Here is an 8949-nt window from a genome sequence, read left to right on the forward strand (position 1 = left end):
TTAATAACGTGCTGTGATGATCTAATGTTGCCATAAGTAAAACTAAGGCGTTTCAGTGGTAGATTTTTTGCATGCAAATGTAATATTGGCTGTGAGACAAGTGATTTATCTTCTTCGTGTAGTTTACTATAAGTAGTGTTGTGTCTTTTGATGTTTATTGGTGTAAGTTCAAGATTTATGAAGAAAGAAATCCTAATGCGGGTCGACTAGTCGCGTTTATTTGGTAAGTTTAGTAGATAATAAGTTACTGAGTCATGATCATAACTGTCATACCTATTTACATTAGACATTTGTATTGATAAGGCCAGTGACGACTACTATTCTAGACAGCTTCATCTACTGGCCTACCAAAATATAAAATGCTCAACTAGCCAAACATAACAATAAAAAAACAATACTTATCTACCTTCATCGGTGATGGGAAGTTGGAAACATACCGTAATAATCACTTCTTCGTTTTTGATGTTTGCCTGACGCGAGTGGGATGGCGCCCAGAGTAGTCTAGTTCAAAACCGTATTGGCTCCTATCCTCCGCCTCTGAATAGTCATCATCATCATCACCAGCCCATTAACGTCCCCACTGCTGGGGCACGGGCCTTCCCTATGGATGGATAGGGAGATCGGGCCTTAAACCACCACGCGGGCCCAGTGCATTAGCAGTCGTTAATAACCTCTGAATAGTACATACTGACAGTTACTGCTCTCTGTCAGGTTTCAGGTTGCAATCCCTGTAACTTGCCCCTTCCGTCCTGCATTGCCGTACCGATGGCTCCCATCCCTGCCTGTGCAACCGGTCCTCATCCGCATCCCTGGGCAATGGTTCTACGTTATACCCCGTAGGTCTGGGCACCTATTCGAACTCAGCTACCATCCTACACTGGCCTTTTGAAGTAAGAGCCGCTCACCCCCGCGACAAGGATGCGCCGAACAGGAATTGCCCCAGTGGAGGGCAGAGAAGATGACTCTGTCGCCCCTGGGGCTGTATGATAACTCTTTAATAGTAAGGACACTGGCTGCTTTTCTTTTTAACCCCCGACGCAAAAACGACGGGGTGTTATAAGTTTGACGTGTCTGTGTAAATGTGTATGTCTCTTTGTGGCATCGTAGCTCCCAAACGGATGATCCGATTTTAATGCTGTTTTTTTGTTTGAAAGGTATATCAGTCGAGAGTGTTCTTAGCTATGTTTGGTGGAAATCGGTTCAGGTCTTCAAGGTCATCAGGTCGTTTGTTAAGTGTGTTATTATTACAAGCTCAGTTTGCTTGCAAGCATATGTGGGATAAGTTATTTTTTGCTTTTTATAGGGTTTAGCATTTTTAACGTTTTGTCATAATAATTGAGTTTTTTTTTGGTCGGGGGTTTTTTAAATTTTTAATTTATTCAAATTGGTCTTTATTGTACTCTAGTCCTATCTGCTTAAAAGTTAAGTAATAAAGCTCCTACATAAGTTTTGCGCCTATTTACATCCGGGAACGTTCTCAAACTGGGAACATTCTCGGGAACGGCACATGACTGGTCATGTTTGGTCCGACGACGACCGAATGCTCAGTTAGATAGGTTCTGTACCTACCTACCTGCTGACAAAACAGGTACAGATTCAGCCCGAGAAAATATTTACTTAAATAGGTAGGTACAGTCATGAGCAATATAATGTACCCACTTTAGGACTTTGTCGCTCTAACATATTTGACATGTAGTGAGACTTACAGTTCAATTTGTCAAAAAAGATAATGTGACATGGTACCAAAGTGTATAATACATATTAATGCTCGTGACCGTACGTAGGTAGGTTTGATTTTATTTTAAATCTTCGCGTATTTATTTATCTTTTGCTTACAAAGGAACCTTTAGTTATTGTACAGTATCATGGTATTTATGTTAATGTTAAAAAGAATTTGTCATAAAGTTTATTTAAAAAATAAAATTGTAAAGCCATCTGATTATAGGTAGTTGTCAATAATTTGTCATGGTATTTAATTGAGTTTTTCGCTTGTCGGATTTAATGTTTAATCTTTAAATACATGAAAATATAGTCATGTTAAAAGTACATAAATAACATAAATAGCCTATATACGTCCCACTGCTGGGCACAGGCCTCCTCTCAATCAACCGGAGAGGGTATGTTAAAAGTACAAAATAAAATGTTTATTGGTACCTAGGTATTAACATTTTTTTCACTAACACAGTTGGCTCGACTATTATAGACGGCGATACGGCTCACCACCTATCACGTTGGTCTAACAGAGAGCTCGGTGAGGTGTGGGTACACAGTTCATCTTGCGATGGATGTATCTCTGACTACTCTATTTGGGATATACTCATGAGGTTATGTTATGTTATTTGGTATGTTTTTCCTTTTCTGCCATGCTAGAATAGGGGAGTGAATATTGATGTAACTATATTCGTGTTAAGTTGTAGAAAACTCTCAAGTCATCATTATTTACAAATTGCCCGAAGGCTTCTGACATTTGCAAATTATTGGCTTCAAAAGATTCAGGTCGGACGAAAATAAGTAGGTTACACATGCAAAAAACTTATAACATTTTAAATAAGGGTTATCTTTTGCATACCAAAAAAAAAATAGCTATTTATTTAGGTGGTGTTGTATAAATATCTTGATCTAAACAACAGATCCTGCGACTATGACATATAGGTAAGTTGTAAGTGTAAATACACTTATAATCAGTATAAGTACACTTCTAACTTATAACCTTAGTTAGATGATCCGCTGTACCTTTTTAAAGATATGCGCAGGAAGGTTTATTTAATATTGTCAAGATTACTTTCGCTCGATAAATATCCATTTCGTGCAAGCCAAATAAAACAACGATAAAAAATAATAAAAACAAAATTATCGTATCCCAAATAACAAAGGGAGGTTTCTATCAAGATTCCACAAATTGGAATTAAAAATGTTTTTTGTATTCACAGTCTGCGTTGAGATGATGTAAATGTATTTTTTGTGCGCGCGTAAGTCTACGGGCGAGACGCTGCCGGCGCGATCGGAGGTCTAAACAAAGGTGCCAGGTTGGGTTCCGTGGGGTAATGGGTAAATGCTTGTTTCATACATAAACTAATGTCGTTTATTCCTCGCCAGTTGGTCGACCAAATTGCAGCATGGTTTATATATATGTTTCTGTCTAAATTTTAATTGTGTTGTTGTTTTGGTAAAATGTTCTCGCGGCGTCCAGTGTAGCGACTCAGTTGGTTATACAGGGGGTGACTGAAAAGCAGTAGCAATGCTGAGGCTCCTCCTTTTCGGCCACAACTGACAATGTGTTACATGTAATTAGGTGTAAGCAATTTTGTAAAAATATTTGTGGTTGAATAAACTTCTTTTATTATTATTATTATTATTATAAACTCAAAAAAAAATTTCTGAATAAGGGACTTTCCAGGCGACATTCCCCCCAAAAAAATATAGATAGTGCTGTAAAGATTTCCCTTCGTTTAACATTCTAATTGCAGGAGTAACAGACATATCCACCATTTATCTTTGTTTTTGGGTATAAATGATGACGCTTTTTATTAAACCTATGCACAATTACATTTTCCACCCATTATAACTTTATTCTAAACACAATGTTGTCGCTGACGTCGCGACCTATCTGCAATTTTTGGCAAAACTGATGTGCACCTTTTATAATTGTCAGACACAAATTACTTTAGAAATTAAGCAACATTTTTTTTTACATAATTATGCTTCTGCATTATATTGTGTTTTTGCATAATTATGTACCCGAGTGAGTTTGAGAAGCTCGGTGGCGCAGCGGTAAACGCGCTCGGTCTGCGATTGTTGAAGTTAAGCAACTTTCGCAAAGGCCGGTCATAGGATTGGTGACCACAAAAAAAAAGTTTTCATCTCGAGCTCCTCCGTGCTTCGGAAGGCACGTTAAGCCGTTGGTCCCGGCTGCATTAGCAGTCGTTAATAACCATCAATCCGCACTGGGCCCGCGTGGTGGTTTAAGCCCCGATCTCCCTATCCATCCATAGGGAAGGCCCGTGCCCCAGCGGTGGGGACGTTAATGGGCTGGTGATGATGATGTACACGAGTAATGATAAAATAGGTAATTATCACGTTAAGTCTTGACAGAGCCATCTATATTAGCCTGGAAAGCCCCTCATTTTCAATAGTCGGGAAAATACGAAATAGGCACAGTTCGGTGTTTGAATAATTGACTAACAATCGATACCTAGCGCTTTCTGCTACTCAGCGGGAGGGCTATTACCTCCCTAAGGACATTTACCTCTTCATACACATTGATTACATTTCTCAGAACCCGTGTTTGAACGGCAGTACTTTTCATTTACTATTCTCTGTGGTCTCACACACACACGTACACGTAACAGCCTCCGTGGTCTAGTGGTTAGAGCGTAAGGCTCACGATCTGGAGGTCCGGGTTCGATTCCCGATGGGGACATTGTCGAAATCACTTTGTGATTTCGGACTTTTCAGGCTTGAATCACCTGATTGTCCGAAAAAGTAAGATGATTCCGTGCTTCGGAGGGCACGTTAAGCCGTTGGTCCCGGCTATTAGCCGTAAAAAAAAACACCTCCACCAACCCGCATTGGAGCAGCGTGGTGGAGTATGCTCCATACCCCCTCCGGTTGATTGAGGGGAGGCCTGTGCCCAGCAGTGGGACGTATATATAGGCTGTTTATGTATGTATGTATGTATTCTCTGTGGGAAATAAAATTATAAAATTTGAGTGGCACAACGGGCTATGTTAGGCATCCACCTAACGTATAACAAACGTCGAAATTCGGTAACTTACTAAAGTCGAAGATGTAGGTACACGAATCGCTAGGCTTAAGTGGAGATGGGCAGGACACTTGGCAAGACGGGAAGACAACAGATGGACTAAGGCTGTTACTGAATGGTGGCCAAGGGATGGTATGCGATATCGAGGCAGACCACCAGCCCGGTGGGCGGATGACATTGTGAGGTACGCCGGAAAGCAATGGATGAGACTTGCACAGGACCGGAAAGGATGGCGTGAAAGAGAGGAGGCCTATACCCACCAGTGGGTGGATACAGGCTGAGTAGATAGATAGTAGATAGTGGGAAATAGGTGTCATAACATAAGCACACGCACGACTAAAACCCAATTGGGGTAGTCAGAGGTACATCCATCGCAAGATGAATTAAGTACCTAATACTTAGACCAACGTCCCACGTGGTAAAAAGTTATATTTTTTCATGTGTATAAAAACTTAACATTCGTTTTATTAAAATGCTATGTAATTGTTATTTAGAAGTCAAAAAATATATAATAATATTAATAAAAAACCTGAGGAGCTCGGTGGCGCAGCGGTAAACGCGTTCGGTCTGCGATTGTTGAAGTTAAGCAACTATCGCAAAGGCCGGTCATAGGATGGGTGACCACAAAAAAAAAGTTTTCATCTCGAGCTCCTCCGTGCTTCGGATGGCACGTTAAGCCGTTGGTCCCGGCTGCATTAGCAGTCGTTAATAACCATCAATCCGCACTGGGCCCGCGTGGTGGTTTAAGGCCATATCTCCCTATTCATCCATAGGGAAGGCCCGTGCCTCAACAGTGGGGACGTTAATGGGCTGATGATGATGAATAAAAAACCCTAAATAATTATGATATTATTATAATACCAGTCTTACGGAACCCTTGATCTTTACCCCGGTGCCGGAGCTTCCTTCGCCTCTCGCCGGGTACCTGGCGGTGCGACCCGCCGTGTGCGTCAAGCTAGCGGCCTCAAAAAAAAAATGGGCACGAAAAAATAATTTGACCATACCAAAAAATAGTACTCTTATTGAAAAAAATAGTACCTGTTGTAAAAAAATTAGTACCATCACGGTTCTGGATTTATAGCCACGTTTTATTGCACTTGCTAGCTTGACGGTGAGCGAAATTTGGCGAGAGTTAACGACAAGGTCTTTCGCTTTGATTTAAACGCCAAAAAATAGTACCGAAATAGTACTCACCCCCTGCAAAATACCGAAAGTAGTACTTCAACGGTTCCAAAGTTATAAAGGCAGTTCTTTGATCCCGCTAGCTTGACATTTTGAAAATACCTATTATCTGGGGAACGCTTGCATACTTCAGTATGTAACTAATGTCAATAAACTCGTATGAAATAGTACTCCCTACCATCATAATTTGGACCTGATTCTCTTTGTAGAAATGTTAAAAAATCATCATAACCTATGCCATACATTTGTTGTTGATACAGTCACGTAGACAATTACATAACCTCACAATTTATTCGTAAGTATTGCCATTTTGGAGGTCTACCCTACCATTTCTTTGCACTTCAGAGTGCTGCTATTACAAAAAAATCCTATTGCATACACCCATATGCACTAATTTTAATATAAAATGGCTGCATGGGTCTAGTTCTTATCGAAAACAATCTGTGATTTTAATACATCATAATACATTTTTAATCTGCTGTTTTATTTTATAATTTATAATTGTTTGTCATGTTGAATTTGTTACGGATCGAAGTGTTTGTTAATAAACAATTTGCAGTACTTATTTGTAGAATAACTCAAAGAGTTTCAACAATGATATTACTTTCATCTGACAACCCTGGCACTTTACCAATTTTTACCCAAAAATGGGAAAAAATACTAAAATCTGACAACATTCTTAACCTTGACCATGTGTAATAATTTTGTTCGCGACTGTACTTGTCTTGATAAATGTATGATACAGGTTATAATGACTTTGTGACATATTTCTACAAAGAGAATCAGGTCCAAATTATGATGGTAGGGAGTACTATTTCATACGAGTTTATTGACATTAGTTACATACTGAAGTATGCAAGCGTTCCCCAGATAATAGGTATTTTCAAAACGTCAAGCTAGCGGGATCAAAGAACTGCCTTTATAACTTTGGAACCGTTGAAGTACTACTTTCGGTATTTTGCAGGGGGTGAGTACTATTTCGGTACTATTTTTTGGCGTTTAAATCAAAGCGAAAGACCTTGTCGTTAACTCTCGCCAAATTTCGCTCACCGTCAAGCTAGCAAGTGCAATAAAACGTGGCTATAAATCCAGAACCGTGATGGTACTAATTTTTTTACAACAGGTACTATTTTTTTCAATAAGAGTACTATTTTTTGGTATGGTCAAATTATTTTTTCGTGCCCATTTTTTTTTTGAGGCCGCTAGCTTGACGCACACCGACCCGCCTCCTTTATCCAGTTTCACCTTTATTTCGCCATTGTTAGCCCGGGATCGAACCCAGTACACTATAGTATTGTTTATTAATATAACTAGGTTAACAGGGTAAGGTATATCGTCGCGTTGGAGTAAAAGACACGTAAGCGCCGTCCATTTCATTTCATTTTAAAATCACATTCAAATGTGATTTTTGTTAAGAAAATCTCGCAATGAACATGCTACTTTCAGTCCAGGTTAACTAAACAATGGTGCTAATTCCTGTAAATACCATCTAATTTTATTTTAAGTTATATTTGTCATTTTCTTATCCGCCGAAAAGGAAAGGGACGGGTAATCGACAAGCATAAAATTTATGGAACACACGTCAATTTTAAGCACAAATCTAAACCAATCGTCTAAAAATTTTACATCCGTCAATAACCCGACACAGTTAAGTAGACAGCACGTCAAACGGATTGCATACCAGCGACGTAACTTTTGATTCGCCCGGGTTATTCATTCATTTACTCATTCTTCCTAAAATTAAGAGCTGTGAATCTTCCGTCCCTTTCCTTTTCGACGGATATGAAAATGACGGATATAACTTAAAATAAAATTAGGCGGTGTCTGCAGGAATCGGGGCCATTGGTGGTCTAAATTTTTACCCGGATCAAAATTATTTGAAACAGCCTCCGAATCTGATTTGCAACTTTTGGTACTGTTTAGGGTGACCCGGGGTTAATATAATTTTAGGGGATTTGTAGTTAGTGTGGCTGGCAGCTATATGGAAGGGTGTGGGTTCGACTTAATACCGTAAGTTGTAATTTTATTTGGCATTTATTATTACTGTGGAATATTAATTTAGGACTAAAACAAGTATAATATGTATTAATTATAATGACATCAAACTTACCTACACCAAATTATTAGTAGTAGCGAATTTTAAGAAGTCGATCAAGTTCATAATATTTTCATGTAGGTAAACACATTGTAAATATTATCAGGTAGGTATTTAAATTATAATTAAGTATTTATTTATGTCTACATTTTTTGATAAAAAACATAACTCATAAAAATAAATTAAGATTTATTGTTAATTTTATGTAAAATTATTAAAACTATTAATAATACAAAATTAAAAGTAATTAATTACTACATATTTAACTATTTATGAAACTTGAAAAAAAATATATAATAAATAAAAAGAGAAAAAAAATCTTTTCCAAAAAGTCGATCCTTGCGACCCTGCCAGGATTCGAACCTGGAATCTTCTGATCCGTAGTCAGACGCGTTATCCGTTGCGCCACAGGGCCGACGCTTATTTTGCTGAAATAGTCACCTACTTTCTGTTCCTATTCGCTGGTCTATTTATGTAATTCTCTTATCTAAAAAGAGATGGAAGATGAAAGTGGTTTACCTACATATTTGTTTTTATTAGCTTCTATGCTGAATTGGAATTAAATAAAAAACATCGATCACGTTCAGCAGCTTCTCTTCCCGGGCATGTCGTAAAATCCGACAGAGGGCGATTGTGTCCTGTCTAAGTTAATAGGCAACTGTTATGGACGATAGATAGGCCTTGTCACCATAAGGTGCCATCCATCGAAAATACAGTGGCTGCAAGTTGTCTTTGATTACCTACTTGTGGCTCTGCCTACCCTATTAGAGAACACGGGCAACACGGGCTGAGTTTAAGTACCTATGTCTTTTTGTATTCTATTCAATTACAGGCTCTGTGGTCTAGTAGTTAGAGCTTTGGGTTCTCGATCTGGAGATCCGGGTTCGATTTCCGGTGGATATATTGTCGA

General features: G+C 38.8%; 1 non-coding gene across 1 annotated transcript; it reads right to left on the bottom strand.

Annotated features, from left to right (window-relative positions):
* Positions 1–8381: 8381 nt before the first annotated feature.
* On the bottom strand, positions 8382–8454 carry Trnar-acg (transfer RNA arginine (anticodon ACG)). The gene has a single exon. It is a non-coding gene; the product is annotated as a tRNA-Arg (tRNA).
* Between the last annotated feature and the right edge of the window lie 495 nt (positions 8455–8949).

The sequence above is a fragment of the Pectinophora gossypiella genome, chromosome 20, assembly GCF_024362695.1.
Source record: "Pectinophora gossypiella chromosome 20, ilPecGoss1.1, whole genome shotgun sequence".
NCBI classification, from domain to species: Eukaryota; Metazoa; Arthropoda; class Insecta; order Lepidoptera; family Gelechiidae; genus Pectinophora; species Pectinophora gossypiella.